Here is an 8880-nt window from a genome sequence, read left to right as displayed (position 1 = left end):
GATCAATGGACTAGCCTTGAGTGAATTACCTGGTCTCGAAAGAGAATACCTCAATGCAGACACAATTGTTTCATCCGATTAGGTGGTGGTGGGTACCCACCTCACCGCTTGCTTCTAAAGATGATGCTCCTATCATGTTGCTCTGCAATTTGGACCCTTGGCAGGGGCTTTGCAATGATACCAGACTGATATACAAGAAATTTCACTCAAAGGTAATAAAAGCAAAAATTATTATAGGTACAAACATTGGAGACAGGGTCTTTATTCCCAAGATAACATTCATACTAACTATGTTTGAATTGCTTTTTGACATTAGAAGGAGACAGTTTTTTGTGAGACTAGCTAGCTTTTGGTATGTCAATAAATAAGTCCCAAGGACAAATGTAGAGTGTGTTAGGACTTTATTTGGCCACACAAGTATTCACACATGGATAGTTGTATATTGCTATGTCACGTGTTAAATCATCTATGCAGTGAAAGTGTGTGTAAAGAATATTGTGGAACATGAAAGCAGCATAGAAGGTTCAAGCAAAGTTTACATAGCCAATGTTATCTACAAAGAGGTATTGCAAATGGCATGCAGAAGAGTGTAAACGTAATCTATGGCCAAAAGGTAAAGAGTGAGCTATTGATACAACAACCTACAAATGGCAGAGACTACATTCCTAGATATCTCTGTATTAATCAAGTAAGCATTTGAAAGAAGAATGCTTGCAAAGATTGGGCATGTGCTATCTTATGTTGTCTTTCTGTAAGTCTGCATGTTTTTAAGTTGATTGATGTTTCTTTTAGAATGATAACTATTTTATTATGATACGAAGACATGAAGTTTAATAGGAGTTAGATGGCGAATTTCCTTCAATTTATCTCCCAATGGTGCTACCCTTGCCAGTAATATTGAATTGATATATATAAATCTACTTACATTGTGTGGAGTAAATGGCTGACATTGAGGTAAAGCCACCACACAGATCCACAATATGGAGTGACCCATCTATTGTTTAAGGGATGGTATGTTTATTTTTTTAACATTTGGATAAGCAAATGTTTAGCTTTTGACTTACTTCCATTTACAGCGGCTTTATTCATTTTTCTTGCTTTACTTGAAATACTGAACATCCCATGGAGAGAGAGAGAGAGAGAGAGAGAGAGAGAGAGAGAGAGAGAGAGAGAGAGAGAGATTGGCCTCAAAATCTTGATTTGATATCACATGTATATTGCTTAGCATGGACGTGGAAATGAGATCATTATTTATTTGTGGTGATGGACAAGATATTGAAGGTATCCTTCTTAACGTTCACTATAATATAGTCATCATTGTTTACCATAATCTATTTAATTTTCATGGTTCAATTGTAGACCCGTCGTTTTGGGAAGGATAAGCAACAACATCTCTAATAATCAAACTATTAGAGAGCACAGGTGTATTACAGTATGAAAACTAGCTTTTGTGTTTTATGTCAATAACAATTATTATTGATTTTTTTACACAACAGGGAATATCTTTATTTTTTTGGAACCTAGATTATTGCTAAGTTTGTATGGTCAAGACACTTCAACGATAGTTTTGGGCTCCTTGGAATTTTCCAACTAAGATTGCAAAAGATTGAGGATAAGCTTCATGTACATGTAATGTTTGTAGATTGTGGAAAGCCTAATAAGTTAGGTTTTAAGTGCATAGGCACTGGACATTACAGAATATTCCACTTTGCTGTCTACAAGCCTATTGAAATGCTATTCGTCTCAAATGTTGATCCACGGAATGAGTTTTGGAAGATTTTATCTTTTTACTTTTTTTCGACATAAATTAAATCTTGCAATAGCTAATTTTATTATCTTAAATATATTTTTTGGATAGATGGAGGCGAGGAGTACAGGCTTCCAAAGGAGAGATAATCTAGTCGCTTGAAGATTGTTTTAATGCTTGCTCAGGTGTGTTAAGATTGTCAACACTATTTTGGTTGGAATGCTAGAGGTATATCTTTATGCCAAGTTTGGTACTTTATTCAAAGAAATGTAAGTGCTTTAGGAGCTTCTACATGGATATATATGGCAAGCATGGTGTGTGTATATATATAGGTTGGCAAGTTGAGGACTATGAGGCCCAAAATGGGCTTCAATTATAAGGCTTATCTCTACTAACTCCCCATGGCGAGCTTTTTGTTTTTATGCATGCAAGAATACTCTTGCCCATTAGGGACGTGCCATGCCACTAGGTATGGGTATAGGTGTGTGAGTGTGTAAATAAGTGTGTGTGTGTGTGTGTGTGTGTGTATAGGTATAGGTATGCTATGTTTTTACTTATGTATGTCTAGAAATAGATAGATGTTGTGTATAGGTAGTCTATGTGAGATAGATAGATGTTGTTCATATGTATAGGTAGTCTATGTGAGCACCATGTACACATATATGTGTAAATATATGCATTTACATAAGGATAAGATAAATTTGCATATACATGTATGTACACTTGATTGCTTCTATTGATGGGTACATATGGATGTCTAGGTATGAATGCGTATTTATAATGTATATATGTATGTGAACATATATATTTATAAAAACATAAATATGTGTATCTGTATGTAGGCATATATGTGTGTGTACGTAAATACATATGGATAGACATTGTAGATGTATGTGTATATGTATATATGTTATATATGTTTATATGTGTGCCAGTTCCTAAAGTATGCATGTATGTGTGTATGTATATGCAAGGAGATTTTGTGTGCATGTATAAACATGAGAGAGAGAGAGAGAGAGAGAGAGAGAGAGAGAGAGAGAGAGAGAGAGATGTCCATGATTGTCTTCAAATTTAAGGCCTACTCTATGGTATCCAAACCTCTCATTTCCGGAGGATGGGGGATGGGTTGTCTCCTCATGAAGTTGCCTTTTTTTAATGGTGTGCTTATCTCATCCCGTCAAAGATGGGTCCTTCCACTAGTTTACCCAAAAGAGCATAAAGGTATACACAATTGAACAAGTTGATAAATGTTGATGGTCTAGGGTGGTCACATAGAGCCTTACACTTTTCTTGCTATACCCAGAAGACCATAAAGGTATACCCAATTGAACAAGTTGATAAATGTTGATGGTCCACACAACAGAGGGTGGTCACATAGAGCCTCACTCTTTTCTTGTTATACCCAAAAGAGAATAAAGGTATACCCAATTGAACAAGCTGATAAATGTTGATGGTCCAGGGTGGTCACATAGAGCCTTACACTTTTCTTGCTATACCCAAAAGAACATAAAGGTATACCCAATTATAAACAAGTTGATAAATGTTGATGGTCCCCACAACAGGGTGGTCACATAGAGCCTCACTCTTTTCTTTATTATACCCACCAAGAGAGTATAAAGGTATACCCAATTGAACAAGTTAATAAATGTTGATGGTGCAGGGTGGTCACTTTTCTTACTATACCCAAAAGAGCATAAAGGTATACCCAATTGAAGAAGCTGATAAATGTCCCACATGAGTGGAACAAGAGATTACTAAGTGGCGTATATGCCAAATAACCAAAAACACGCATGTGTTCAACCTTAGGTTTTCGATTCAACGAAGCCTCATAAGAAGTGATAGTCTTCAAAGCTTTAGTCAAGCACCTATTTAACCTTAGGTTTTTTATTCAACCAAGCCTCATATAAGGAGTGATAAACTTCAAAGCTTTAGTGGGGCACATGTTTAGCACATAGGTAGCACATAGCAGTGCTTCCATCCAAAACTTATGTGGAATGTTGCTGGCCTTAACCATGCATCTAATCATCTCCATGAGAGTCATGTTTTATCTCTTAGTACCACCATTTTGTAGTGGTGAATAAGGAGTTCTACATTGGTTTTGTGCCAAAAAATCTTTGAATGCGTTATATGTATATTCTCCCCCTTTGTCTGAACGGAGACTTTGAACTTTTAAGCCAATTTCATTTTCAACCATAGCAAGAAAGTCAATGAATGAAACAAAGTATAAGTTTCCTCCTAAATAAGTAGTGTCATTGGACCACACACATTAGTATATATGAGCTGCAATTTAGCTTTTTCTATTGCATTCTTTTGGAAAGGTTGGCAAGAAATCTTGTCGAGGATGCATCCTTCACAAATAGATGTTGGTGGTGAATAAAGTTGAGGAAGATCCTCTAACATCCCATGTTGTTGCGAAAGTATCGAACCACCAATAGAAGTGTGGCCAAACCTAGCATGCCACAACTAGGCATCTTTCATTATATTAGAAGTGTCTTCTAGATAAGCAACGTCACATTTATCATACAGGTCTAATTTGTACAAGCCGTTGGTGGTTTGTAACAGTAATAAGTATAATCTATTTATCGAGGATGTTGAGGATGCATCCTTCACAAACAGATCTGTTTGTCAAGGATGCATCCTTCACAAACAGATCTTGGTGGTGGATAAAGTTGAGGAAGATCCTCTTACATCCCATTTGTTTGCAAAAGCATCAAACCATCAATAGAAGTGTGGCCAAACCTAGCATGCCACAACTGGGTATCTTTCATTATATTAGAAGTGTCTTCCAGATAAGCAACGTCACATTTATCATACATGTCCAATTTTTACAAGCCACTGGTGGTTTGTACGATCTAGTAATAATAAGTATAATCTATTTATCCTATTCTCGGACAATGCATTAAGACAGTAAGACCCCCTTACTAGAGTGGGCAAAGAAAGCAAATTCTTTTGAATTCTTGGAATAAAAAGTACATTCTAAAGACAAAGATCCTCACCACTTGCTGTTGTGAGAACTATCTCAATAATATCTTTGACAGGGTAAGAGGCATTGTTGGCACACACGACGGTGTTGATAGCTTTACACATTCTCCATATATTTAGCTAAACTGCTTTGAGAAATTGTGTGCTTAGAAGCACCACTATCAAGAAACCAACTGTCAGAGATAGTTGCACACTGAGACATTCATCCTAGTAAGGATTATAACTGCACATAGCCATTAGTGAGAAGTCTTAATGGACAACGACATTAGAAGAGTTCTCTTTCTTGGAACTCTAATTGTCAAAAGTAAAATTGTTGGATTCCTTTTTCTTCTTTTCCTTATTTTAAAGTTTGAAGAAATTTTCAATTACATCGTCGGGCTTCTCGGCAAGTCACCTTCTGTGGCTATTCAGAATCACCGTGAGCCTCACAAGTTTTTTTTAAATTGGTCTTCTGTAGAAATTTCATGTCCTTATCCTTTAGTTGCTAGAGCCAAATCAGTGCTAGAACTCTCAAAAATATTTTTTTCGAACTCTTTCTCTTGCAACAATAAGGAGTAGTAGGAGGAGCAATTGTGCTAGGGTGTACATTTGTGACCATAAAACTCCATAGGGAGTAATTTGACCCACCTAATTTATCCTCTTTGGAAGGAATACCAAAAAAATCATTGACAAGTTGTTGGCCATACCTAACTGCTTGAGAATTTGAGAAGGAAAGATGCGAAAAGAAAGCTTGAAGAACTGATGTCAGCGGGGAAAGCTGCATTGACTACTTTGCCAAGCTACTGGAAATTATCAGTCGGATCACAGATTAGAGTCTTCAATTGGAAGTTGTGATTGGAAAACCAAGAGGATTTCTCTATGGAGCAAGATTGGAGAAGCTAGCAATTGGAGAATACAATAATTGGAGAAGCGGATGATTGTATTGTCCACGATTGCTCAGTGGATGAGCGATTAGGCAAGCACGCCATCGATTGCTCAAATTGACAATTACTCAATTGGGGATTACACAAGCTTATCTTCCACATGATGCTTATCTACCACGTGTGTCAGTAATACAGGATGCGCAAGAAATGGACGGAATTGTTTGACAAATCCTGGTTACAGACTTGACGTTCCGTTAATTAATCAATAGATTGGGACAGAATCAAGAAATCGTGAGGTGTTGCCCTATGTAGATTATTATACCCAACTATTGTTGTGCTTGATTAGCCAACTACATGACTGATTTAGCCGACTATAAATTACAACAAATAGTAGCTCAACTGTGCACAACCAAGATTGATATAACCACTAATACACACAAGCTGTTGATAGCAGACTGTGTGAGCTATTTGCACACACAATATATGAAAACTCGACAAAGCAAAGAACTACTATAAGCAAGGAAACCAGCACTATTATCTCATATATAGAATGGAGAGGTGGACTCACACACATAATGCTCAAAGACAAGAACACAAGTGTGTAGAGTGTGAGAGAGATTGGTAACCTCAGAGAGGAGAGAGATGAAGCTTTCTACAAGTACAAATGAGCAAGTAACCCTAAATTGTGAATGAGGTTACTTATATACTAGCTAACCCTAAGGTGCCTGTTCACACTTGGATGGCCACCATAAGAAAAAACCTAGTGGGACAAAAGCGCCCATGGCATAAAGTGCATGACCTAAAAGTGTAGCACTACAAAATATCTAACAATGTTTGCATTCCCTAGGATGTAAGTAATCATTTGAGTGCAAAGGAGTGATAATTGGTCGTACAAGCACCTTGGGATTCCACCAAAAAACCCGTGGACTTTTAAAGAGGTGGGAAACTTATTTCTCTACAAACAGGGTACAGCAAGCCCCTTTCAAGCTAATTTTCAAAGGTACAATCAAACCCAAATCAAATTAGAATAACAACTTTTCAATCTCTGCACATTTCTCAAAACTGGAGATCTTTAAGGTCCAATTTTGTCCCTTTACTCTTAGTTTAATTAAAAACATGTACATACCCTTTGTAGAGACTTTATTAAATTGAGGGAAACTTCTTGTTCCCTAGAACCATAGAAAAGTTAAGAATTGGGATAGGCTATTCTAAACCTAGAAATTTTTAATATGTAAATAATCTATGGGAAAGCCTTATGATAAGTTTAATTCCTAGAGAGAGAAATTATTCTAAGTGTTTTAATTGAGATGAATCCAAGCCTAGACAAGTTTTTGGATTAATTCATGGCTAGTGCGGTTCAATTAAGAATATTAGACTTAAATTATGAGTTTAGGATTACCCCTATGTGGAGAGAGAGAGAGAGAGAGAGAGAGAGAGAGAGAGAGTAGAGTTAAAGATATAGAGAAAGAAAAGCAAGATGAGAGATTACTCTAGTTTAATGAAAGAAATTAGGAATTGTTAAGATTCAAATTAGATTTTATTTTAGGAGAATCACTGGTGTGCTAGCCAAGGATTCTAAAGAGAGTATTCTAGAGAGAGAAAGAGAGAGCTATAAAATATGTTTACTTACATTAATATGCATAGGTAAGATTAGGGCTAAGATTAGCCCAAGACCCTAGGTTTAATCTTAGAAAACTAAATTGTCTAGATGTGAATGGATTGGATCAATCTCTTTAAAGATAACATATTTCTAGACAGAGAAAATCATGTTTGATCCCTAAATTGAGGATATTGGAAGCACTTATCAAGTGCAAAGCCATATTCAAATATGAAGTCATATCCTAGAGGAAAGTCTTGAGTACATTAAAGTGATCAAATCAAATGACCATTAATAATAAATTTGTAGTCCTAGAATAAGAATTAGGAATAAGGCTAGAGTTAGGAAAGGCAAAGACTAGATGTGTTCAAAGCAAAGAGGCAAAGTCCTTAAGTTTGTGAAGGATTAACATCCTACGGTAAAAAAGTAAAATGAACCCAATCAAGAGAAGAAAGCAAGGTTAGGACATTTTAAGAGCCCTACAAGGAAGAAGATAACCTTAAAGAATGATTAAAGACCCTTAGAGATTTTCAACATAAAGATAAGACCCAAATAAGAGAAGTAGATGGATGATCTTAGAAAGACCTTCTTTGTACTCAAAGGAATTTACTTAAAGTTGAATGAAAAGACTTATGGAATCAAGTCTTAAAAGTGACCCCAAGGAAGGGGATCTTGTGAAGATCTTGCCAAGATATGTGTGGCTAGAGGTATTCGACTTCCTCGAAGTTTTGATTGAAGAGTTGTGATGTCTCGTCGAGTTTGTCATGGTTTACATTGCTTCAGATATGAGTATAGTGTTGTTGTTTAAAATCCTACTTTACTATTTGGATACTATATTCATTACTTCAGATATGATTATAGTGTATATTGTTTAAAAACCTACTTTATTATTTGGATACTATATTCATGTGATGCATATGTGTTTGTTTGTAGAAGCCTCTAAAGATACAACATAGGTTTATGGATTAATGTGTGGGTGTCATGTCGACGGGGTGCATCGTATATACGAAAACCATCATTTTTGACCTTGACCCCTCTTACTCGAATGTCGATGCCAAAGGCCCCCACCTTTACTTGGTTATCTAACCAACCATAGATTTTGCACATTTGGTTAAACATCTCTAGATGGACAATAACATCTCCTATCTTATTGAATCTCAGTATGGTCTTAATCGATTTGAACTAGTTTGAAGCTATTTTGTTGCAATAGGTGCAACTATTAGGTACAACTACTAGTGCAACTCTTGTGGCTAAAACCCTCCCTACTTCCAATGCTATCCTAAGCATATATGAGGACTTGTGGATTGGTAATGGTTAAGTTGGGAAAGCATAGGGTGTATGGGTGCAGGTAGGACATAGGTTGTATACCGTGTAAATTCACCAACCTATGCGCTAAAATGCTACGTAGGATATTTATGGATGTTTGGATCATAACATGGATAATAGGCTCCCCCACACCAGATCCTCGTGTTCTGAACCCAATTCCTAGGCGAAATCCTTTTGAGTCTTTTGCTCTAAGGTGCAATGGTGCAAATCCTGAGGCACTAGTTATTCTAGCTGCTCTTGTGAAATCCTACGGAACTAGTTGTTCTAGCTACTCCCAAGCTAAAAGCTTCTAAAGTGTTAAACCAAAAAGCAAGGATGTTAAGATTGGGGTTTCTACACTTCATCCTACCCTTAGACCGAATGCT

Source organism: Cibotium barometz, chromosome 12, assembly GCF_041138505.1.
Source record: "Cibotium barometz isolate CiBa-2024 chromosome 12, ASM4113850v1, whole genome shotgun sequence".
NCBI lineage: Eukaryota > Viridiplantae > Streptophyta > Polypodiopsida > Cyatheales > Cibotiaceae > Cibotium > Cibotium barometz.
This window is presented reverse-complemented; position numbering follows the sequence as displayed.